Source organism: Saccopteryx bilineata, chromosome 2, assembly GCF_036850765.1.
Source record: "Saccopteryx bilineata isolate mSacBil1 chromosome 2, mSacBil1_pri_phased_curated, whole genome shotgun sequence".
In the NCBI taxonomy this organism is placed as follows: domain Eukaryota; kingdom Metazoa; phylum Chordata; class Mammalia; order Chiroptera; family Emballonuridae; genus Saccopteryx; species Saccopteryx bilineata.
In genome coordinates this window covers 299,165,788-299,192,112 of record NC_089491.1, presented here as the reverse complement: position 1 = coordinate 299,192,112, position 26,325 = coordinate 299,165,788, and the positions used below count along the sequence as shown (strand labels likewise).

Here is a 26,325-nt window from a genome sequence, read left to right as displayed (position 1 = left end):
CACACACACAGCCATCAACTGTCCTATCTCCGTATTTCTCAGCCTCCACCGTAAGTATCCTGACTTGAGACTTTGGTCGTTATTAATTTTATTGGCTGTTTTCTTATTCCAGAACGTAAGCCTCATGAGGTTAAGGACCGTCCATGTCTAACTCTGTAGTATCTCCAGCACCTAGAAGACTGCCTGTATTTGGTTATTCCCTATTGTGTAAGTAAACGGGTGAGTGCGCTGAAAAGAAATTCAACTCTGGCCATCCCTCACAGACGAGCAGAAGCAGTCTGCACCCAGAGGGAGGGAGGAGATGATACTTGATAGGGACCCCAAGGACAAGTGGAGTCTAGACTAGTACCACGTAAGGGCCACATTCTCTTAGTTAACTACAAATCAAGGGGGGAAAGGAAATGATTTTGGGCCAATCATTTTGACCAAACTGATTTATTTTAAAAGCTGATGTGAAATTTTAGTTCCATAGGGATACACCATGCTGGCAATAGACACACACACACACACACACACACACACACACACACACACCTTTCTATTGCCTTTTTCGTATTAGACACCCCAACAAAAGCTCTCAAACTAAAAATAACATGAGGTTGTTAAGTTTCTCACAGAAATCTACCTATCCATCAAAGCCAAGAAAGCAGAGAGGCTGATCTATTGGGAAAAATAGAGTCTAAAAGCAATTATATTTGTCATTTGTCATGGGAAATACTTGTTTAACCCAAGAACTAGCAAAGAAATGTTGAAAGCATGAAACTCTTTGATATTATTTATTTTTTTCATACAGATATATCCTCTCTGCCCTAAAGGTACCTTCAATGTCAAGATGTAGACACCTTCAAACTTTAAAAAAAGATACATTTTTTTTTTTAATAAAGAAATGCTCACAATGCATTTTGTTTCTCTTTAAGCACTGTACAAATCCTACTATGGCGGAGAATTTAGAAGGAAACAAATTCAAACTCCAATTTAATTTCCTTTTTCCTGTGTAGCTCCAAGCTCAGTATGCAATCTTATAAGTTGACAGGGGTAACATTGCACCTATTAGCACTCGTCAACCAAAAGTAGATTGTCTAGGTTGCAATAAATGTTTTTCGAATTGGATTTAGGTTGGTGAGAAAATAAATTAAGTCAGAAAGTCTTTGAAGCAAATTACATATTGAAATGAACAGTTTGGTGAACAATCTCCCCAACCCCTATATAAGAAAGAAAGGAGAAAAGTTGAAGTCTTGCTTTTCAGGGCTGTGAGCATTGCTTCCGCTGTTAATTTGTGAACACTTTACAAGGCAATGTCTACAGTTTGATTTTTACAGCCCAGGTTCGATTGGCGTTTGCATGACATCTGGGGCTGTATTTTTGCAGAAATTTCAAAGCTAGTGATTTCCAGTTTTTAATCACCAGGAGTATTTATTTTCTACCATAGCATAATTGTCTATGGTTCCACATTTATTTTTTACGGGAGCAGTGCAAAATGGAAATCAAAGTGAATTAGTCACTGGATCTTGTATCTGTCAGGGCTTGATGGCTCTTACCTGCCCCAGAAGCTAAAAGCCAATGTGCTGACCTCACCATGTTGGAAAAATTGAAGACATGGCTGTCATCAAGGAAAAGACACTCTTGGTCATGAGAATAAAGGAACCCGGAAAGGCTAATGAGGAAGAGGCCATGCAGTCAGACAAGAACACGGTATCTTACTCCCTCTGCTCAGAACCTGGGTCATGTCTGTGGGCACAAGTGCTACATACCAAAGAGGAGGGGTAGCACAGAAGTCCTTTTCACCCCTTTCTACTGAGAAAGGAAAACAGCACACACAGCTGGGCAGCCTGCTCTCCAGTGAGGGAATGAATAAGCACTTGTGTTTAATGTGGTGATTCAAACAGCCTGGTGTCCACGCAAGTAAGAACTAGAACAGAGGCTGCTTGCCTGCACACTCACCCAGGCTTCCCTGCCCAGCACCAGGGGATTTTCTGTTTGTTTGCCTGGCTGTTACTGTTGACTTCTTTTTTCCTGTTTTGGATTAAGCTATTTAAACTCAAGAGATAGCAACCACTAGACCCGCAAGAAGGTAAGTGATTTGCCCCTGTCCTCCCAGTTAGCTAGTGGCACAGCTAGTCTGCACAAGACTCCTTTACATAAACCAAAGCAGGTGATGATTTAAGGGTGAATGAAAAAGAAGATAAAGTCAGGGACTTAAAGAGCCCATGGAAGGGGGCGGGGCTCTGAGGGAAAATTGATAGATGGCGCTTTCGGGGCCCAGCTTTCCCTCCAACTTCTGGCTTCACTGTTCTCCAAGCCATACTTTATTTTGAGTTCCGTCTGGGCAAGTTCTGATCTCCTGGAATGCCATCTTTGCCTTTCTTATCTGGGAGTTAATCACTAAATAGCAGGTGGCGAAGAGTCTGTTTTTCATCTCTCTTGCTCTCTCCCCTCCTCTCTTCTGCTCATTTCCTCGGGGCTATGAATTTCTGAATTTTAAGCAGTAAACCTCCCTGGTTTGTTCACACCTGGACTATCACTCTCTCTTTGTTCAGAAAGTATAGAAAGGAGAATAAAGAGAATAAGCTGTTGTCTAAAGAGAAAAAGAGAGATGTCAGCATTTAAATATTAATGCACACACTCTGTGAAGCATGCACACTATACATATCTTAAAGCAAGCATTCTCTCTTTCAACTCCTCTCTTTCCCTGTTCACCTCCACTCCCAGCCAATGTCTTTCAAAACAAAGAATATTTACTGTGTGTCACTTCAGTTATCAACACCCTACACAAATAGTTTGACAGAGGAAATAGACAAAGTACCTTTGCAAGGCTGTTTGGGGTTGAAATAACAACTATTATGCCTAGAGGCTCCCAGAGATTAGCTTAGAATTTGCTCCTACAAATGTTGACCCTTGAGGGAAGCTGTCATCAACCTCCCTTCTCTGTGGCTGTTGAAAACTTACACTTTCTTTAGCCCTGAGTTCTGTTCTCATCATGGACTTGCTATTTTGGGAAGGACTTCAGAAGGTCAGCTGGTGTGGGCTCCCATCTTTAGTGTTCACTTGTCTTTAAACCCAGAGACTAGTCTTTGTGGTTTACTTAACATTAAGCTCCCTATAGAGGAAGTGGAATAAAATATTGGACACCAGGATAAAAATAGAAATCTATGGTTGGTTTCCAATCCATGGGCCCTAGGATCCCATGGGGACACAATATTTGCATGAATCAGTATCTATAGATTGGCTACATAGCATGACTCATGCACATCTATTCTGGCACTTCTGATGCATTTACTTATTCATTCTACAAATACTCATAAGTTGCCTACTTTGTTGTTCCAGGAACTGTGCTAGGTGCTGAGTATACAATAGATAGCGAACAAGTCAAAACCGCTCTGGCCTTGTGGCATTGCCAGTCCAGTGATGAAGACAGATGCAGAGAGTTACAGAAACACAGGGTGAAAACAGTAACTCTGACTCGGGATATCATAGAGATACAGTGGTGATTACTAGCATGCAAGTTCCTTTCAATGCAAGAGCCTCTGATAGTAAGCATGTGTTCCACCAATGCATTTCTGAAGAGAAGTGTCTTGAGCTGTACATCTATACATTTTTTTAGATTAACCCTTTAAGTAGTGAGTTTTTTTCATGACCCCCAGGAGTGAGTTTTTTTTTTAAAAAAATGAAATTAGTTCCAGTTACACTTTTATATATTAACTTAAAATCATGTTTGTTTGATAACCAATTTATGAAAACAAGAAGAACATACATTTGCCTTTTTTTAATGTTGCCTTACACATTTTAAAAAATAATTCAATCATACTCTGGATGGTCAGGAGGCACAAGGACGGACATGAACGATCATACTACTCAAACGGTTTTAAATGTGCTCTCCGTGTTAAAAAAAAAATGGCGGAGAATGGATGATCTGGTTAATCCACTTATTAGCAGTGTGCTTTAGGCAATTTCATTCTCTGGGCCTCCATTTTCTCATCTGTAGAATGGAGATAGCAATCTCTCTCTCATCGGGATGTTGACCAGATGAGGAGGTAACGTATGCCAAAGTCTACTACAATGTGACCCATAGGCATGGAGAATCAATGCACATAGGGACACAGCCCACCCAGGGAATGATGAAAAAGAAAGCAAAAAAATAGCAAGTTCATTTTAGAGCAAGGAAGACCTCTGCAGTCAGTTCGCAACCCTTTTTCCCAGACACCACTTACCTAAATCATCTCAAAGAAACATCTTCTCTACATGTATGGATGAATTAAATAGTAAGAAATGATATTTCACTAATATTCCAACAACACTCAGGTGGACAGTTTCTCTCTACATCTGAGGTTGTACAGCTTCAGTGGAAGTTGACCTCAGAGCTCTCTGGCCCTGTCATCCCATGCTACCTCTCTGGAGAGCCTGGAGACATCGAGAAAGAACATACCCATGTGGTCAGAGATCCCACCTCCTTAGGGAGCACAGTGCTGCGCCGCCTACACCCTTGACTTGGGTGAGGTTGGAGGTAAAGTCCTGTGGTTGACTCTGGTATGCCGTGAAATCGCAGGCCCGGAGCCACAGGACGTGACTTGTTGCTCTATTAGACACGCAAGGTAATCTGCCGAAACAAAGAAAGAAAGCAAAGCTTCTACGGGAGGATTTTCCTGTCAAGAATTATGAATGCAAAAATAACCCAGAAAATATAGCTCTGCTTGAACAGGAGCCAGCAAGATAATGAACAGGAAGACCTATTAGCATGAGGTCCCAGTTAAATCAAAATGGTCCACCAAATCTCAGTTCCCACTGGTGTCCCTGTATATCCAAGGGTAGAAATAGTACAGGGACATTTCTTGTGTCAATTCTGTCTTAGACATTGTGATGAACACTGATTCATTTGAAAGATAACTAAATAGTATTTTATGCTTTGTGACAACGGTCAGAACAAGTAGCATGAGGGCAGGTCAACGTTTCCAAAGAAAACGATGTTTGATTCACGTGCTTGGATGTTATCTTTGTCTCCTTATATATAATTTGAGTCTTACCTTTGATAAGTCACTTCCCTCTTTATCTTTAACTGAGTTTTCTGACCTATAAAATGACACAGTTTATCCCCTACCAGGAAAGATGTCTTTCTTAGAAAGGTCCCCTTAACATACCTGGTCATAGTGATCCTTTCTATAGAACGTCTCACAGCAGGAAGAAGTTCTACCTATTTGCATTAGGCCTTGGTTGTGGAATAAAGTACTTCCTGACAGGCCCCAAGAGTATCTGTAGTCCCCTATAAGTGACCCCATGAAAAGACCTATTTAAGGAAGGAGATCAAAAAGTCAAATGGTGAAGACAGCTTTGGGGGTTGCCTGTAGCAAAAGGATTTGTTTATTTCATGGCTGGAAGCATAAATGTATGTGTCATATGTCCCCCACTGCCCTCCCCTGCCCACTCCCACCATGGCCACCAAAGGAAAGAAAGGAAGGAGGCAGAGATTTTCAGCATGGTGAGACCTCACTTGTTTTCAACCCAGGCCTTTCACTGAGGTAATATCTTCATCTGCTGCCAACTGGACCTGTTGGAGTCAGTAACTGTTGCTTCATTCTGATTCATCACCGCTTGCTTGTGAACCCAGGAGCCATTGTTTCCTGGTGACCTCTGGCCTACTTCTTCCAAAACCAGGGGAGGTGGGACAAGTGGCAGGGGGGAGATGGATGGATTGACTTTCCCTCTATTAGTCAGAGGCCCCTGGCACAGCTACATCCTGATCCTCTTTAAGCCTTCCTGAGAAGACACAATGTAGAAGTTCCAGGAAACACTCCCACATTCTGCTAATTCCTTAAGGGACTTACTATTAAAGAGCAAAACCCTGGCATCCAAAGCCTCCATGAAGTCACATATGACATGCCCTTCGATATCAGCTAGTTGAGGAAACCAATACAGTGGGAAGAGTACTTGCATTTAAGTCAAATAAAGATCCTGGACCAACCCCTGTGCAACAGACTGCTTGTAGTTCCCAACCTTGCTGTTTTAATTCCATGCCTTTCTCGTGCTGCTGACATTTTCTGGAATGCACTGCTCCACACCAGAGCTTCTCTTCACAGAGCTAACTCTTGCTTATCCTTTACATTTAACTCAAACATCACCTCTTCCAGGAAGTCTTCCCAGATCTTACACAGCTGCATTAGCACCTCCTGGTGCTTAACCTAATGCTTGTGTATAGTTCTTACCATAGGGCTGTATAGGTGTTATATTTCTTTCCTAAACTAAATTTCTCATTGACCAGAAAAGAAATTCATCTTTTTTCTCTCTGGAATTTATTTAATGAATAAATGATCTGGTTCATCCATTTACTAGCAATGTGTTCTGCACAATTTAATTCTCTGGGCCTTCTTTTTTTCACCTATAGACTGGAGATAGCAATCTCTCTAATCTCTCTCTCATTGGGATATTGATCAGATTAGGAGGTAACATATGTCAAAACCTACTACAATGTGACCCATCGGCATGGAGAATCAATGCACATAGGGACACAGCCTGCCGAGGGAATGATGAAAATGAAAGCAAAAAAAAATAGCCAGTTCATTTTCAAGCAAGGAAGACCTCTACCTCTGCAGTCAGTGCGCAACCCTTTCCCATGAATGTATTTGTCCCAATCAGGGGGTCCCTCACTGCAAGAAAGAAGCCTGGAAGTCTTTGATTGTTTGTGTTTTATTTGTGTTTTTTCATCTGTTTTTCTTAAATGAAGAACACATAGCAGATCTTTCTAAAACTTTGCTGGGAGTCCAGCATCCTCAGCTGGATTGATTGATTGATTAGTATAATCACTCTTGTCATTTCTCCCAACATCATGAGGCCCTAAAAACCTAGACAGCCTCCCTCAACACACAGTACTTTATTATAAGTAAGTCTTTTCAAGTGGGGTCAAGCTTACCTGGAGAAGTTCTGGTGATTTATTCAAACACTATGGGGATAAAAATAGGAAGCACCAATGGTCTGAGCCTCCAGGAAACTTGACTAGTAGCCTGACACTTGGAGGGTTTGCTTCTAAATAATGAAACTAAGGAAGTTTCCAAGTAATGGTGGTAAGGAAGCAGGGGCAGCTGAGCAGAAGTCAGGTACTCCCCAGGGCAGCAGGTACTTCTGGCCCCGCCCACAAGATCACACAGAGGGAGGGAGGAGATGATACTTGATAGGGACCCCAAGGACAAGTGGAGTCTAGACTAGTAACACGTAAGGGCCACATTCTCTTAGTTAATGCTGGCAGTAGATACACACACACACACACACACACACACACACACACACACACACACCCTTCTGGGGCCAGTCTTCCCCAAACACATGTACCTGAGCAACCATCTGCTCACCCATTCCTCCCACCCCCACACATACATTGCCTTCCCTCTGGCAACATGCAGGACTTTTCACAGGTCCAATTCCCCACATCCTTTGTTGAATCAGGCGAAATCAGACCCCATTAGTCATCTAGAGCACATGCAAGCCAGGGTTAATTTATTTGACAATCATTTACTGAGTAAGTTCCCAGGGCAGGACTCTGTGTGAGGCACTTCAGGCCAAGGCCTTCTGGAATATGCCTCAGAGCTTTTCTCCCAAAGCCACCCCAGGGAGGAGAGACCATTTCAGTAACAGAGTGCGGTGAGGCAAGAATCATTGTTCACTTCAGTCTTCAAGGACATACAAGACCATGTCAAACTGCCAGGGACCCATCAAACATCCTTCAAAGTGGAATGAAGCCTGGCTCAGTGGCCAGTGAGAAGGCCAGTGGTCAGGTATTGGGGCAAGCGCAATAGGAAAGAGGGTTTCCCACAGAGCTTCTGACACTTTTAAACTCAACTATGACCAAAGAACCTAAAAGCATTTGGGCACCTTCCCTACAGTCATCTCCAAAATATCCTAGGACTTGAGAAGCAGAGAGGAAGGAGTTCCTTATAAGGGAAGGTGAGGATAAGAGGCCCTAGTTTGGATTTGGCAACACAGCCTACAGTAGAGGCTTTTAAACATGTCTGAAAAGAAGCAATCTTCCCAAGGAGAGAAAGGTCTATCACCCTTCCCCTTGAATCTGGTAAGCTTTTGACTTGCTTATAGTAAACTGAACGTGGCAGAAGTGATGCTTCATGACTTCTGAAGCTAGGTGGGTAAAAGCCTTGCAGCTTCCATCTTGTTTCTTTTTCATGCCCTTGGACCCTGAACCCTGAGCCATGAGCAAGACTGTCCTGAGGCCGCCATGCTGTGAGGAAGCTCAAGTGTGTGAGCGGCCATGTGTGGATCTGACTGATAGCACACTGAGGCCCCAGCTCACAGCCAGCACCACCTGCCAGACTTGTGAAAGAGTAAAACTCCTGACAGTCTCAGCTCCACAGCTTTAAGTTGTCCCCAGCCTGTTGTCTGATATTGAAGCCTGAGGCTTCAGATATTGTGCAACAGGGGTAAGCAGTCTCCACCATTCCCTGTTCAAAACCCTGGCCCACCAAACTTGTGAGCAAAATTAAGTGATCACTTTAGGCCTCTAAGTTTAGGTGATTTGTAGCAAGTGGCAGGGTTTCAGTGATCCAGTGATCCTGGAGGTGAGACTGAGCAGTGTTAGAGAAAGGAGAGAGAGGAATGGAATACACCAACAAGAGAATGACAGTATAGGAGAAGGACAATGCCCCGAACAAGCCTGTGTGTACCTTTGTTTTCTTTTTTGAGGTAAAAAGGAACTGAATATAATCACAAGTCACACAGGGACCCTAGCGCTTACTTCCAGTGGCCATGCCTGGCGGTGGTCCTTCTGCAGTCACGCCGGGCAGGCGACAGCCTCCTGCAGCATGGCCCGCCCTCACCACCACTCTGCTCCAGGGACAGGAGCCCCCCACACCCCACAGGGCCCTCTGCAGTGGGAAGCCAAATGACTTCTCAGTGGGACATCAGGTGGCAGTAAAAGATGAGTCCCTGCCACTTCTTCCCTGACCCCTTTCCGGTGTGGCTTCAGGGAGGGTTCGAGGTGTGTTGCCTCAAAGGCATCCCAAAATTTGTCTAGTTGCCCCAGAGATGGCTGACAGCCATCATCCTAACAGACCCTAAGCAACCCTGAGCACACTGAAGGTGTCCAGCTTCCATGCAAAGAACCCTCTTTACTCTTTCTTTTCTCTCCACCTGTTGGGAAAAAGACCATCTTCTTGGCCTCACCAGACTGCAAAGAATATGTATCTGTGTTTTTAAACAGCCCCTTGTTAGAGCTCAAGTTCATTTAAAAAATAAAAGCCTTTTGACCTTCTTGCTTTATGAGAAGAGAGAAGCTGCCTTCACAGGCCCTGGCCAGAAGCCTGGGAGCTCAGGCAGTGAAAGGTCCCAGGTTGGGGAGTAAGCAGCACCTCTGGAGTCCTTGGGGACAGGCAGGGTGAGAGCCCTGCACATTCCATAGAGAAGCAAAGAAGGTCCCCAGATCTCCAGGGCTCACCCACTGACCTCTGTTTCGGTTTTCTCAACAGCACATTTTCTATGGGTTTGTGCATATTGTCAGAAAGCCTTGTCATCTGCCTCTGTTTACTTGGATTTTCATCTCCTCCTTCCACTTACTGGATGAATTAGACCTAAAGTTACATATTCTTTGAACTAGATGGGACCTTGGAAATCAGTCGGGAAGGGAAAGGGGCTTGTCCATGGCCACACAGCAAGGGTTCTTCAGTGTCAGAGTTAGGACTAGAACTAGGGCCCCTGGCTCTCTGCACAGGGCTGCCACACTATTCAGACGCTCTGCCCCATGAAGAGTGGGAATATGGAGACTCTGCTTCAGTCCAACCAACTAGAGGAGCTGGGTACCAGAGGTCTTTCCTGGGAACCTCCCCTTCCTCATCCCCCCACCCCAATCTCAGCCAAGCAAATAAATCTGGCAGGCAGGCTTTGCTCCTTAGGCATTCTTGGAATTAAAGCTCCTGGCCATTTGAGAAATTAAGACTTCCCACCCACCTCTCTCTCCACTTTTCATTCTCCTCCCAAGCCTGGCTCTGACCCCAGGTCTGCCTCTCTGTTTCCCTGGCTCCATGAGGCATTTCATGTGGTGACTCCATATAAAGTTATTTCCTACACTTGGACATACCAATAACACTTAATTTTGGTCAGTGTGCTATTTGGGTGTTTTTTTCAATAAACCCTATTCCATGAACACATTTTCAAGCAAAGTAAACTACCAAGGAAAGAAGAACATGGCTATTGGCAGAAAATGAAGGGACCACTTAGACATAAATATCATAATAGATGGGCAGGTTGTCTTATAACTGTTGGTGTAACTCTGTAACTCTGCTTTTTCCATTGGAACTGACCCTAAAGGGTTTACATCATATTATTTTCAAATTCTGCACCCCCTCACCACCTTAAACATAGTGCTCTTCATATATGTGGCTTTCTATACATGTTTAAGTTGAATATTTTTAAAATATAGTGAGAGTCTACTATGTGATATTCAGAGTGCTAGATGTTTTCATAGCTTTTAAAAAATTGATTCTCACAATGACCCTATATCAGTTATTTACTGCCACAGTAATGATGTTTTGCAAACTACCCTAAAGCTTGGTATTGTCACCTTCCATTATTTCCTGTGGGTCTACAGGTTGGATCACCAATTCTGCTGATCTAGGCTAGGGGTGGCCAGTCTCAGCGGAGTGTGTCCACATACCTGTGTTCAGTTGGAGAGCAATTAGGAGAAGGTGATTGAAGATGACCTAAGCTAAGGTCGCATTAATGGTTGGGGCTTATCCCCACATAACTTTTCATTTTTCAGCAGGCCAGCCCAGCCCTGTACCCACGGTGGAGATAGCAGGTTTCCACAAGAGCAAGCAGAAGCCAGCAAGACCTTTTTAGATCTAAGCTTAGGGCTAGTATACCACCACTTGGACCAGACCTCATTTGTCAAAGTGAGTCACAAGGCCAGTCCCAGACTGAAGGGTGGAGGAAATCAATTTCCCCTTTTGATGGAAGGAGCAACAGAGTCACATTGCCATGTGTTAAAGGACTGTAGTCATTTTGCAATCAATCCACCACATAAGTCCAATTTTCAGGTGAAGAAAGAAAATGGAGAGAGGTTGAAAGATTTCTAAAATGTTATAAAATCGCATTGTGATGATGGTTGCACAGCTCTATAAATTTACAAAAAACCATTGAACTGTACACTAACAATAGCTGAATTGTTTGGTGTATAAATTACTCCTTAGCAAAGCTGTAAAAAATAACTGAAAAAAAATTTAATGCATTGAAGATCATTCAACTCATAATTATCAAAGCTGCATTTAAATTCAGGTATTCTAGCACAAAACTCAGTAATCTTTTCTATGCACTATACTTATCATACCTATAGTGTTAGATTCTCAAAATCAGGTCTATGAGCTAAAAAGAACTTTTACAGGTTATTTTGTCCATCCCTCTCTCTTCAAAAGGCTGAATGTGTAAGCCTTCTGGCTCAAGTGCATGACTCCTAATCTTAGGTTGAAAAACAGTAATAGCAGAAACCTGATCCAGGTGAAAAATATGCCTCATCTTCTCATATGCTTTTGGAATCCAGGGTGATTAATACTGAAAAGGACTTGGCCCACTGCTGTCTCAGTTGTAGCTCCTCCGATTTTTCACTGACCATATCCTAGGTAGCCAGGTACCTAATGTGCGCAGATTCAATAGCATTTTCTTTCTGTTTTATCACCCAGTGTCCAAATCAAAGTGTCCTCATTTGTGCCAAAGGTGGTTGTATTCAAATTAAAAGTTACTCATGGAAACTCCTTTGTGGGTAAAATCTCTGAAATGAGGACTCTAGAAATAACATTTTTTAAAGTGTGTGCATGCGTGTGTGTGTGTGTGTGTGTGTGTGTGTGTGTGTGTGTGTTTACGTGAATTTGTACAATGTGGTCCTTCTGCAGCATTGGGGATCTGTGAGACCGATGAACAAATGGGAAGAGATATGGTTTCGTCCTGTAATTTGGACTTGCTTCTGGAGAGAAAAAGAGTGAAACCCCAAGGAGACGCATCCAAGCTCCCGCAAACAGTGCTTTGAAGAGCAAATTGAGCAGTTTTCATCAATCACACACAGACCACATCAAAAGCTGCCTGAGGAGAATCACTCACCCGGGGTCAGGCGGGGTCAGGCAAACGTTATCAGACGCTCTTTTAAGATATTATGAACCAGAATCAGAGGGAGAGAAAGAGAGAAAGTGCCAAAAATAAGACCAGGAGAGGAAGGGAGGCAAATAAAGCAGGAAAGAGATGCAGGGGCAGAGAGGATGCGCAGGGAAGAGACAGGGAGGAGAGAGAGAGGGAGGGAAACAGGAAGATGGACAGATAGATAGTGAGAGACAGGGAGCAAAAGACGGGAGCAGAGAGGAGGATGCGGCAAACAGAACAAGAGCAAATTATCAGCTAACGAGAGGCAGAGGGGGCAGCTCAGAAGCAAAGTGAGAGAAGCAGCCCGTACACAGGGTGGAGGCCATGCTGCCAGCCATCTGCCTGAGCAGACATAGCCTCCATGGACTTCTGTTGAAAACTGGCCAGAACAGTTCTATTTCCCACACCTCGGGGAGCATCATCAAGCCCCAGGAAAGCAAAGACAAAGCCAACACTCCATCCAGCCTTCTTCCTCTGCAGCTCCCTAGATTGTGTTTTATCTCCTGTGAAGGGCTATTTGATCATCCCGGCCAGCTTCACTCGGGCCGTGAACGCTGGAAGGAACAGCCATTAGAAACCCAGCCTGAGGTCCACCCAGGCCCCCACTGGAGTGATTTCCTCTCTTATTACAACAAAGCCAGGGCAGCCATGGATCAGCTCAGGCTATAAATCTGCCTTCTTCATAGATAAAGTTCGATTTTCCAACTAATTGGAGGGAAACAAATCCACTTCTGGGTCAAACCAAGCAAATTTATCCCTCTCTGTAAAGGGCCTGGCTCTGTCTTAATCAAAAGGTAAGGGCCCAGGTGCCTATGTGTTCCAGCGCAGAGCTCCGGGGAGCCCAGGGTCAGTGGAAGGCTAGCAGGTGCGAGGGAGGGGGGCCTTTTCAACAAGGGGAAGATATGAGGAATGGGAGATAAGGGGCTTTCTCCAAAGCAAACTCTGCTCATTGCACTTTTTCACCCCATAAAAAGATATTGGAAATAACAATGCATTAAGAAACAGGGTCCTAGAGAAAGCCTTCTCCTGGCACTCTGTACCTTTGTTGCTATAAGACAAAATATTGGCAATGATTTAATAGTGACTCCCAATACTTAGATAGGAGCTAAGAGAATAACATTTACTGAGCCAATCATTTTGTATGCATCAGTTCACAACACTCACAATAACCCTCTTAGATAGACATTCTTAGTATTGTTCCCATTTTACTGATGAGGAAACAAGCTCAGGGGAGACTGGTTGAAAGTCACAGAACAAGAAAGTGGGAGCAGAGATCTGAGCTGCAGCTGTTCCCACAGCTGGCCTTACGTGGCCGGCCTTGCTCGAGTAGCCGGTGGGTGTGATAGGGAAGCTTTGTCCTGCCCTGTAGGAGCAGAGTGCAGGAGGGGGAGGAAGGGGACTCACAACACTCTCAGTCCAGTTGGACAAGAGTGGGGTTTTGAATAAGATGGTGACAGATTGTGTCTCAATAAAGAAGCCAATTTACAAGATGATAATTTTTTGAGCTTTGGAATAAATGCTGCAGCCATTCGCCAAGACAGAAGGTAGCATTATTGCAAGCAGCAACAAGTCTTAGGGAGGTCTCTAAACTCTTCTATTTCCCTTTATGAAAGCAAAAGACCAGAAAATCATCTATAATTACAAAACCATAAGCACTGAATTACAGCAGCTCTTGCATGGGCCAACATGGAAATGACTCCACAACAGTGACGGAGTCACTCTTCCCTTCCTGCGGTCCTCTGCCCACTGCCATTTCCACGTCAGCGTACACTGGTGGAGCAGCCGTGCCCGTCCGCTCCACACAGCAGCAGGGGTGGGAGCACGGGCTCTGTGGTCAGACAGATCCGTGCTGCTCAGATCCGGTGTCTATCACTTACAACCTGAGTAACATCGGACACTTTGCACACTGCCCCTGAGCTATGGTGTCCTCACCTGTAAAAAAAGGGGCCATAAAAATACCCAGGTAGTATTAGGATACAATAAAAAGATAGATGCCCAACATCTAGGACGATGCCTAATATATAATACACACTTGAAAAAGCTATTATTATTATCTTTTTCTACCCCTTCATCTTCCTTAGTTGAAGCTACAAGAGGAAGAGGCAAACCAAGTCAAATTGCTTACATAAAAACCAGATAGAGCCTGGCTATTCCACCGGAGGCAATAATTATAAAGCTGCTTCGGAGCACAGAGAGTTCCAAGAAGAGAATACACATTTAGAACAAGTTCATTAAAATATTGCTTACTCATAAAAGCTGCTCTGGTTATATTATAGCCTGACAAATTGAAGATTTGGCACCAATATATAAAAAGGCAGAGGTAAACAAGCCGACAGCTCTGAGAGATTGCTTGGTTCCTGTTCCCACCCGTCAACTGCTTCTTCGCCTTTTCTGGGGTTGTACTGACCAGTTCAGGTAGGTTTTATATGCCTGTGTACCCCGAGTTTTCCCCAAACTCCAAATAGAGGGAAGAAGCCTAAAGACTTCTCTGGCAGGTCCCCTGGAACGAAGTGAGGCCACCTCTGCACGCAGCACAGTGGCCCTAGCCTCTGCCCGACAGAGTCAGCTCCAGAACTTCCCCCTTCCTCAGCCTGTCTGGAGCTCTCAGCCCCCTCAGCACCTCTGTTCCAATGCTTCATCTCAGACCTCATCAGTCCACTCCAAAAATTGTCTCCTGGCCCATCTGTGCCGCGCTGTCTTGCCCCAGCTCAGGTAGGTCACCTTCACATGGTGCAATGATCCCTGCTGCAAAGTCAGGATGGCCACGCAGCCCAGCCACTTAGTAGCTGGTCACTGTCACTGAACTTCTGTGATACTCAAGTTCTTGTCTATAAATTGAGTCAAACACTTCTCTTGGGGTGTTCTTGTGAAGGTTAAATAAGTGTATGGTCATGAATGTTCCTACAGAGTGCCTGACACATTCGACAGGTGCTGCGGTTAGCCGGTGACAGTGACTGAGCCCCTTGATATCTGTGCTCTGCCCTGTGAGTTTGGGGGCAATGGGAAGTGGGGGGAAGGTGTGCAAGGATCTCTCCTGAGTTTTGAGTCATGATGCGGTAAAGATCAATGAGACATTGTTTTCAAAGAGTTGGTGAGTTCAGATATGGCCTGTGGAATGTGGGGAGGGGGGCTGGGTGGCATCCCCTGTCCCCTGCACCCACCCTGTCCCTGCCTTACTCCAGTCCTGACAGACCTGGCTATGTCTTGCTCCCTTGCCAAGGAAAGGCCAGAAACATCAAAACGGAAACACTTTAGTGTTTTCACAGGGCCTGGGGTCAAACAAATTTTTGTCAGCATTTAGCAGAAACCATGGCAAATTTATGAATTCTTATATAAGGAAAGCCAGTAATCTCCACATACAAACCCCACCTCCTGGACCACTGCTTTTCTGTAGGTTAAAACAGAAACTATGTATCCTTTAATTATACAAATCAACAGCCAATTTGCACTTTGAAAATGTTATTTTGTAAAATGGAAGCCAAACACTAAGTAACACCTTTTGGGATCCAAATCCTTCCAAAGAAAAATTTCCTAGAGAATCACTTTCCTGGGTGTGGGTGCTCAGAGACTGGAAACACTTGGCTTGATTTTGAACTTGTAGAAACTAGGCTGTTAAGCATCCACTCTATTATTCTAGAAATCTTTATTGAATACCTACTGTGTGCAAAGCACAGTGCTAGGCACTGAGATTCCAAGACATGTCCTGCATATGATTATTTTCTATTCATCAGAATCACCCGGGGAGTTTACACACAATATGGACGACTCAATCCCACCACTAGATAATCTAATTCAACTGAAATAGGATAGGGTTCAAGCCTACTTTGGGGGGGCGGTAATTGAATCTAACATGCAGTCAAGGTGGACAGCAATGAATAATGCAGACAGAGCAGGGACAGGTGTCCAGGCTGGTCAGGGGCAGGAAGCAGGTGTGGAGCTTGATTCATTCATTCTGTGAAGAGCTACATATTAAGGACTGTGTTAGGTGCTGGGCATGCAAAGAACCCAAAGACCTGACTCTAGCTATCACCAAGCAGACAGAACATCAGATAAGCTCAGGTATGCTGTATGGAGGCTCTGAAATGAACTTGAGTAGAGGGGCAGGCTACTGGCCCAATTGGTGAGTCAAAAAGACTTTTTAGATGAGATGAAGCATGAGCCACATCCTGAAAGACAAAAAGGAGCTAAGCAAACAAAGAGATGCAGAGGACATTCCTAACTAAAGGAACTACTCCTGCAAAAGCCCAGAGGCAAGAGAAAGCTCACTGAGTTCTGGGAAGTGCAGCAGTTGTGCAGACAGAGGAGAGGCAGTGAGCAGGCTGGGTGGCCAGCAGAGACAGACACAAGCAGGACGGGCTTCTCACACTGCAGACTGCTTGGTGACTGCTCTCTTCTCTCTGATCCCCAGTGTCTACCTAGCACAGGGTCTGACACATGCTAAACATGTAATAACTGTTGGTTGGGTAAACCAATACAAGCAGAAGACTGAGGACACAGACTCTTAAAGGTTAATTAAAAGAACCTACAAAGAGAACGAGAGGGCACAGTCAGAGAGATGGGGGAAAACAAGAAGATTGGTGGCCCAGAAACCAAGGGAGGACCGACTTTTCAGAAATGGGACTAGTTTCAAAGTCTACAAAGAAGTTAAGAAAACACACAAAAAGTCAGCTGTCAGGTAGCAACAAGGTAGTCATTAGCAAGTTCATTTTACAGGGGAGCTAAAGGGGAATGGACTCGGGAGGGGAAAGGCAGACTGCCCAAGTAGATTCACCTGCTGGGACGCTCACCTGTAAACGAGCAGGTGAGAGGGGCAATGGTGGTGCGAGGAATGAACTGAACTAAGAGAGGGTCAAGATATTTTTTTAGATGAGTTAGAGTTAAACATCCTGTAGAAAATGTTAGGTAGGTGAGATGGTGAGCTGTAATAAACAAAGCAAGCCTGCACTGACTGTGGGGCTTGGGGACAATTCATAATCTCTCTGAGCCTCAGTTCTCACCTGAAAAACAAGGACAATCACCCTCAGTTTGAATGGTTGCTGTAATAAGCAAGTTAAAAATGCCTACTGCAGTGACTGGTTCCTATAAATTCTCAGGTTCTCTCTCTCTCTCTCTCTCTCTCTCTCTCTCTCTCTCCATTTTTAATTGAAAGAAGAGGTCCACTTAAAAGTTTGTGGGGTAGAAAGACTTGGATTCTCCTCTTGCCTCTGCTCTTAGGAGCTTAGCAGTCTCTCCCAAGCCACTAAACACTACACGTCCACTTCAGTTTCCTCAATCAAATGGAGACATGGGTCCCTGCCGCCTCATAAAGCTGGGGTGTTGAGATTTACTGAGAACAGACCGTAGAAAATGCTTGCAAAAGCTAAAAGTGCCTTTGACATTATAAGATTACCATCCAGGCAATATAAAAAGGGAGAACCTTGAGATGGGTGACTAACCCTTAGAGTCAGGTTGAATCATGGATTCATCCTGAAAAGCTGTAAAATTTTAGGAAGCCTGAACACAGAGCTGCTGCATCTTGATCTCTAAAAGGATTTAAAAAATGTTTTAAAGTGTATGAAGTTCTCTAAATGTAGTAAATGTCAATAAACGTTACTTTCTCTCTCCTGATCGGGAAATTTGAAAACCAGTATTGTCTTCCATCTACATGGAGTATTGTGAGTGGGATTTGACATGGTTACAAAGGAAAGACAAGAAGGTTCAAATTCAAGGACAGCTGACCCTTGTACAACAGCAAATGAAAATCCTCTTATAAGTTAAGCTGGCCCTCTGCATATGCAGATCCTCAACCGACAGCTGACCTTGAACAATGCAGGTTTGAACAATGCAGGTTTAAATTGCATGAAATGTAAGTGGGCCCACACAGTTCAAACCCACATTTTGCAAGGGTCAACTGTATAACTTTTGATTTCCCAAAACCTTCGTTGTTCCTTGACATCCCTAGTGTCCACGACGCCTACAAATACTAAAACCCACAGGTGTGCAAGTCCCCTATAAAAGGGTAGGTTAGTGCATAGAGTCAGCCCTCTACATCCTCAGAGTCCCCACTGTGGTGGATGGGAAACAGGACAGGTATTGATTTTTTAAAAATTCAGACCCACAATATTATTCAAGTATAAATTCTATATGGAATGGTCATTAAGAGGCTCAAATAGAGATAAGCTATTTCTAAACTAAGGTGCTGCTAGGGATCCTTCTTGGTGATCTTTTCAGCCTTAACAACAGGCCATGTAGTTAACTAAAGTCTTCATTCTACCAGCTCTTGCCCCAAACTAATACCTTGATCAGAAGATAATGGTCAGTCTCTATAATTTGACTGCAAGCTCCTTACAGGGGTAAAAACAGTCTTAAGTATTGTTTTTTTTCCAGCTCCAAGCTCAGTGCCTGTTTCACCCTTAACAGGCATTCCATAGTGGGGTGAGTAGACCTGGACTCCAATCACTGTTACATTCTAAGCAGGTGCCATCCGCAAAGTGACTAACATGTTTAAGCCACAGTTTTCTCATCTGTAAAATGGAGACATTCCTGATTTTCAAACAGTAGAGAAAGGAGCTTAATAAGGGTCTATAAGGAGCTGGCTTGGTGACCAGTCACATAGTAGGAGATCAGGAGCTTATGGGAGCTCACATTATTGTTAAGAATAGAATCACTCAGCTGAGAGTCCAGTGAGATCAAGGTGCAGACAGGGGTATATGAACAGTCAGGTTTTACAGCTAAAAAAAAAGAGAGAACGGCTCAAGTGAATTTTCTCCCCATTTCACTAAAATAATATGCTCCAAGCCTGAGACCTTTTTCTTCCTGCCTACTTCCTGAAAGTCATTTCTCCAACAGAGATCTAAGCCACCATAAATCCCATCAGGGGTCAAAATGGCCGACACGATTTTAAATACAAGAAAGCACAGCATAAATGGCATCATTATTATCCCCAAGGGCTGCTCTCTGCCTTTTCTAGGGGACGAAAGAAAAAGTCATATTTTTTAACCTGAAAATATATAGCATTCTAGAATTTTTGAGGGACAGATCCAAGAATCCAAAAGCACAAAGGCTGTTAAAAAGCAAGTATGACCAGACTTAAAATGTGAATAATCTTTCTTTCTTTTTTACAATCACCTTAATGCTATCCTACCCAAAAACCTAGAGACACTGTTTCTAAAGGGATTCAGTTCTGCCTGCAATCTCCCATGACTATATAGTCCTCGACATTTCTCTCTGCTCTATAACAGATCTCTTCTAATGATGAGGCACTCACTCATTCCCTGAGCCCAGCCCCTTCCTCCGGGAGGGGGGCAGTATTGCAGTATTCTGACACTGACTACCCTCGGTTAGTTCAGACTTCATGAGTTGTGGGCACAGTCTCAACAAGACTGCCCTCATGTCAGACAAAAGCCACAGGTTCTGGGGTCCTAGGCCACTTGTACTTTTGACCCACTGGCTACCCATTCAGGGGTTCCCACAGCTCCCTCAGGTTCAATAATTCAGAACTGGAGCATGTGCTATACTTATATTTAGAGTGTTATCATAAAGGATACAAATCCCTGGGCCAGCCAAATGAAAAAGATAGGGCAAGGCCTGGGAGTGTCCTGAATGTGAAGCTTTTGCGTCCTCATCTGATAGCATCAGGATACACCACTCTCCGGGTACGTTGCTGTGCTCAGCAACCCGGAAGCTCACCCAAGCCTTGCTGTCCACAGTTTTCACTGGGGTTTCATTATGTAGGCATCATTAATTGAATCATTGGCCATCTGGTTAAACTCAACCTCTAGCTGCCCTCCCCTCTCGTAGGTTGGGCCAATGGCATATGGCTCAAAGCTGAAATACTCTAATCACATGGTTGGTCCTTCCAGCCTGGTCATCCCCCATCCTGAAACTATCCAAGGGCTCACTACAGTTACTTCACAAGCATAAATCCAGATGTGGTCCTGAGGGCCCAACATGAATAGCAAAGACATTTTTATCATTTTGGAAATTTCAAAGGTTTAGAGCTCCATCCCAGAACCCAGGACCAAGTCCAGACATATCCTTTATTATACAACAGGACAGAAGCTTCTGACATCTCCAACACTTGATATTGACACTCTAGACCCAATATTTGTTGACTTGTGGCCAACGTCAGCAAGCCAAACACTGCTATTCTGACATATCATCCTCTCCATCTTCTGGCACCATCGGCCTGACTAACCTCATTCCCACTATTCCCCATCACAAAATCTACACCCTCCCACTCCGACTCTATCTCAGTTCCCCCAAGTAAGTTCTAGAATGCTAAAACAACCTCAGGAGCATAAGAGCAAGACCAGAAGAGGACCATAGAATCCACACTGCTATTTAAGGGTGAAAAGAGGAAGAGTAGCCTAGTAAAGAGCCTTAGGAGGTAGTAGGAGTCAGTCGTTGTACGTGGTCACAGAGGCCCAGGAAATGAGCTTTCTACATGCAAAGGAGGGCCAACAGGTCAGCTACCACAGCGGGGTCAAGGCAGGTAATGGCTTAAGTATTTCCATTGGAGTCAGCCGTAAAATAGTCATCAGTGACCTTGCTGAGAGTAGTTTCAGTAGAGTGATAAGGGCAGAGGCCAGATTGCAACGGGCAGCCAGAAACTGGGAAGTAAAGAAGCAGAGAGGCAGAACATAGATCTCTTTAAGAAGAAAGCAGTGGCTGGAAGGTGCCATGGGCCTAAAAGGAGCTGGATATTCAGGATGAAAGACTTGAACATGTTCAAGTGTTGGTAGGAAGAGACCAAAAAGGAAAGTGACAAGGTGACTGTCTAGGTAAGAGAGAGGGAACATTGATCAAGCCAGGCTTCTGAGAACGAGGAGAGCAGAGCTCCAGAGGACAAGGAGATGGTGCCACTTTTCCGTTATAACAGAGATGAAGGAGGGAGGCATGCAGGTATTTGTAGCTAATTTGTAGGTGTGGTGGCAGTTAGTTAAGCAAGAGTAGGAGGAGTGTTCCCATATTTGGCTTCCACTTTCCTTGTGAAGTAGGAAGCAATGCCATGTGTTTAACTTGTGAAAGTCAAACATTTGAGGGGGGGGAGGGGAGTGAAGAAGGCATGAAAAAGCTAATCTAGCCTGACCTGTGGTGGCGCAGTGGATAAAGCGTCGACCTGGAATGCTGAGGTCGCCGGTTCAAAACCCTGGACTTGCCTGGTCAAGGCACATATGGGAGTTGATGCTTCCTGCTCCTCCCCCTGTTCTCTCTCTATCTCTCCCTCTCTCTCTCTCCCCCCTCTCTCTGTAATAAAAATGAATAAATAAAAAAAAAAAAGCTAATCTAGACATGAAGAGTATACAGAGTGATCGATGGTCTGAGAATCTTCTGTGATTTAAAAGAGAGAAATAATGTAAGTGACTGAGTAAAAAAAGTAGAAAGATAAGAAGTTATGGTCAGCAATTAGGATGTGACCTAGGAGATGACAAGGTCCGGGGTGGGGTCGTGCATGTAAGTGGCTCCAGAACAGGGAAGGAGAAGGTCACTATGGCTAAGAGATTGTTACCCAGTGTCCAAGACACAAGGTGGGAATCACAGGTCAGAAGTTTATGGGCCAAGTCCAACCAATCACATGAGAGGAGCTGAGAGGGGGACATCAGCGGGCTGTTGGGCACCCTCATGAACAAAGAGCTAATCCGGGATGAGGCCAGGCATCCAGAGGCAGAGAAATACTGTCCACATGCTGATGTCATAGTGAGAGCCAGAGAATGGCTAAGAGATTGTTACACAGTGTCCAAGACATACGAGGTGGGAACCACAGATCAGAAGTTTATTGGCCAAGTCCAACCAATGGACAGATTTTATTTGGCTTGCTTGGGGTTTATTCCTCATTTGTTTTATAAACTGTTTTTCATCATTTTAAAATTAAGAGAATTTATTTAAAACTCTGGATTCTTTGGAAGGCTACCCTTAAAACTAGGAAGATCTTGGCAAGATGGAGCTCCTCCCTCCACTGTGACCTCTGTGGCCGAGTCACAATTTTGCCCCTTTAGAGCAGTTCCCCATTCACCACAGACCCCACTAGCTTGCTTCATTCATTTAAGATAACGGCCTGCCTCTGTGGGCCTTTCTTGATGATTATGAGAGAGGGCAGGCAATGCCAAAGAGCATTAAGGGGCAGACAATTTCACATGCGTCATTTTGGGGAGTAGAGTGGGGAGTAAAGATGGCACCAATGCCTCCCGAGAACCCTGAGTAGAAGAGAATGAGCAGCTCCCCTTGAGAAGGGAGAGGCAGGTTCAGATACAAAGGTGGAGGGAGGGGATGGTCAGTGAGAAATCTGACATTATGAATGGGTGTCTTTTTTTTTTTCTGATAGAGACAGAGAGAGGGACAGATAGGGACAGATAGACAGGGAGAGAGATGAGAAGCATCAATTCTTTGTTGTGGCACCTTAGTTTCTCATTGATTGCTTTCTCATATGTGCCTTGACTGGGGGACTATAGCAGACCGAGTGACCCTTTGCTCAAGCCAGCTTGGGTCCAAGCTGGTGAGCTTTGCTCAAACCAGATGAGCTCGTCATCAAGTTGGCGACTTTGGGGTCTCAAACCTGGGTCTTCCACATCGCAGTCCGAAGCTCTATCCACTGTGCCATCACTTGATCAGGCATGAATGGGTGTCTTGAACATGGAAATTTCAGAGGACAGAAATGCAAGTTTTGGCAGGAGCAGGGCCAGGTGAAAAGAAATACAGAGAAATAGCAAAGGATAGGAAAAAGCAGGTGAAGTCACTTGGGAAAACAGATATCTGAGATATGAAGCACCTAAAGTGAAACCTCAAAAATTTCTAATTTTTCTTGGGAGCAGCCCAATGGTCAGGATGGAGCCACTGACCTGGGCCCTGGGCACTCAAGTCACCTTGGCAAAGACCCAAGGACAGGTCAGGAACACTTAAGAATAACCCTGAGGCCCTAGCCGGTTGGCTCAGCAGTAGAGCGTCGGCCTGGCGTGCGGGGGACCCTGGTTTGATTCCCGGCCAGGGCACATAGGAGAAGCGCCCATTTGCTTCTCCACCCCTCCCCCTCTCCTTCCTCTCTGTCTCTCTCTTCCCCTCCCGCAGCCAAGGCTCCATTGGAGCAAAGATGGCCCGGGCGCTGGGGATGGCTCCTTGGCCTCTGCCCCAGGCGCTAGAGTGGCTCTGGTTGCGGCAGAGCGAGGCCCCGGAGGGGCAGAGCATCGCCCCCTGGTGGGCAGAGCATCGCCCCTGGTGGGCGTGCCGGGTGGATCCCGGTCAGGCGCATGCGGGAGTCTGTCTGACTGTCTCTCCCCATTTCCAGCTTCAGAAAAATACAAAAAAAAAAAAAAAAGAATAACCCTGATACCAAGTCACCAAGAAGTGAATCAGATCGAATTTCTCATCCTCTTTCTCCTTCACTCTGTGCACAGACCACAGGCTATGAGCCTCAGCGGCTTACATGCCCGTTATCCAAAGCAAGAATCCTCTTGATAACACAGGGCTCTGACAACCAGGAAAAAAGCAGAAAAGACAGATGCCAAGAACTTGCTAGGTCTATTTCAAATTTTTATCAGAGCCTGATTCAAACTCCAGGAAAAAGAAATGTAACTCTTTCTTCTATGACCTCTTCCCTCACCAGGTGTGTTCCTGTTCCCATCCCAGTAAAACTCTTAGCCTTACATTTCACCCAAAATTATGTCTTAAATGGATTTCATGAGCAGGCCAAGAAACCTGACAATCCCATTAAAACACCATTTTCAAATAAACTGTGTTTTGGGTTCTAAACACCCAAGTTTTAAACTTCAGACACACAGCTCATCAGTGTGGAGAAGAATGCCTGTACATTATTAAGTCAGGTCTGAGAAAATGAGTGAAGTTTCAACTTGTTTTGGTCGTGGTTCTTATCAGTCAAGGTCTCATGGCTGGCATATTCTAACAACAATGAATTCATAAAGCAAAGACCCCTTCTCTTTTTAAGCCATAAAGCCTCTTCCCTGATGTTTGTTGATCTTACAAAGAGCTGCTTGCCCACCCCTTTCTGGACTCAGCCCAACCTTCCCCTGAAGTGGCTTGGGAGGTGTCAGGACTCCACAGATACAGTGGCCCTTCTGGGCTTCACAGTGAGGGTCCGTAACTGTGGGGTTATTGGGATAAATGGTGTGGATTCAAGAACTGGCATGGAGCTGGTCAGTCATTCCCTCATTCTACATCATTGTAAAACATTCCATACTCTCTCTGTGGCCTTCCTCTCTCTGTACCTTGCTATAGAATCTTAAACAAACTCAAATATCTGTGATCTAGGTATGGCTTTTCATTTAGATTTCCAATAGCATATTTTCCTTCTCTTTCACCATTTTGCTGTTCTCTTCTTGTCAAAAAATAAAAAAAAAGGCAATAAAAGGAATCAGAGAAGAACTCACAGTTTCTCACCTTCAGTCTAAACAAGAAAATGTCTTATTAAAAAGGGGGGAGGGTGGGCTGGGGAGGAGGAAGGTGATACTTAATTTTATTGGGGAGAACGAGTCATTGCTAGAGAATGCCTGTGGCTAAATGAGACCATCACACCAAGAGCGGAGCAGCGAACTGCGTGCACAAATATGAAGTAATAGCTTTCCACTCTTAGGGAAGCTGACACTCAATTTCAGGAGCTTCAGGCGGGCAGCGCTGAGTTTGAAGAAATCACAGCCACCTTCTTGGAACCATTTACAACCGCTCCTGTTCTCTGCAGTGAAAGCTTAAAAATGCAAATGAAATGGGGCCATTTAAAGAAAAATATTCCTGCTAACTGTGCTCTGGGAAAGAAAAAACCGCCTATAGCTCAGAGGGCAATCTTAAAGTCAATGAAACTCCGCAGCGCTGGGTGATGCTTCATTCTGATGGATAATGTGCGCTGAGCTTCTCCCTCGTGAGCTTAGAAGTATTTAAAGAAAAGGGTAAAATCACCCTGTTTAAGAGATTAATTTCCTTTCTGAAAAAATGTCTCTTTTTGCTGTCACTTCTGGTTTGATGGAGAGTAAAACCGAAGCTTATTCTAAATGTTCACTGCTGAAAATTGCCAGTGTGGGGTGCTGGAGGAAAAAACCCTAAGAGGTCAAGTCCTGCCCCATCTCTCAAGCAATTTCATGCTTATATTATGCAGGAAGCCTTTATAAAGTATTTCTTCAGGGATACAGATTCTAATAATATGTGCAACATTTATTGACTACTAAATCCCAAGGACTGAGCTTAGCACTTTACATGAATGATCACATCTTCACAACTCCCTCTTCTCAGACACGCACATTGTAGGTCCTATTACTCCACCCATTTTACAGGTGAGGCAGCTGAGGTCAGGGAGATCAACTAACTTGCACAAGGTTATACAGCTGGAAAGTGGCTGGGCTACAGTTCAAGTTCGGGCTGTGGGCTCCAGAGACCAAAGCTACACAATATTGTGTGGCCTACAATGTCCTCTTAAGGGCAGTTCATTTCAACCCAATTCAATAAGCTTCACCAAACTAATATTGACATAATTCAGTTTGTCTTGTTTTGAAATTTCTTACTTTAAAGACTGCATTTCAAATACAAGGTCCTCAGTATTTGATGATCAGACATCATAGATCTAGGATTGAGGGGCAAAGTGGGGATGGCTAGCTAACTAAAGGATCCATGGTACTTCCTGCACCTTGCCTGCTTAGGATACAATCAGAAACTCATTACTAAGTTGCCATGAGAACCGCAAACCAAGCCATGAGAGGTACCAAAGCCTGGGCACGGAGGCGCTGGGTTCGGTCCACCTTCGGCTGGGAAACTTCACCTGGACCATGTTTAGCCACTCAAACTGGACCAGCACAAGTACAGCAAAGGTCCGGATAGTGAAATGGTTTCCGGTTTGGCATTGCAGATGTCACTTTATTTTAACACTTATTTTTTTCACTCTGGTAGGTAGATAGCATTATGATGCTTCAAATGAAGTATCCAATTTTTCCCAATTACTACAAATTTATTGTAGTAATAAATAACCTTAAGTGAAGCTTTCACATCGTATCTGGGCTACCTGGGTCAACTACAGGGAAGGGTTTACGAGTTGGCTGGCTTCTCAGCCTTCTACTGCAGCTCCTTTCATTCTTTCCTTGCTCTTCAATGAAGACCTAACAAATCTGCCCTTGGAAAAAGTGTCATCTTCGTTAAGTTCCATTCTTTCCAAGTTGTTTCAGCACTTCTCACCTTGACAAGCTCTCTGCTAATAGAGGAGGCCTGAGAACAATGACATTCTATATAGAAGAGATGTGA

The 26,325-nt window shown here is 44.4% G+C and overlaps 1 pseudogene; it reads left to right on the top strand.

The window, feature by feature from the left end:
- Positions 1-1,596: 1,596 nt before the first annotated feature.
- On the top strand, positions 1,597-26,325 carry LOC136322539 (transmembrane protein 17-like; annotated as a pseudogene).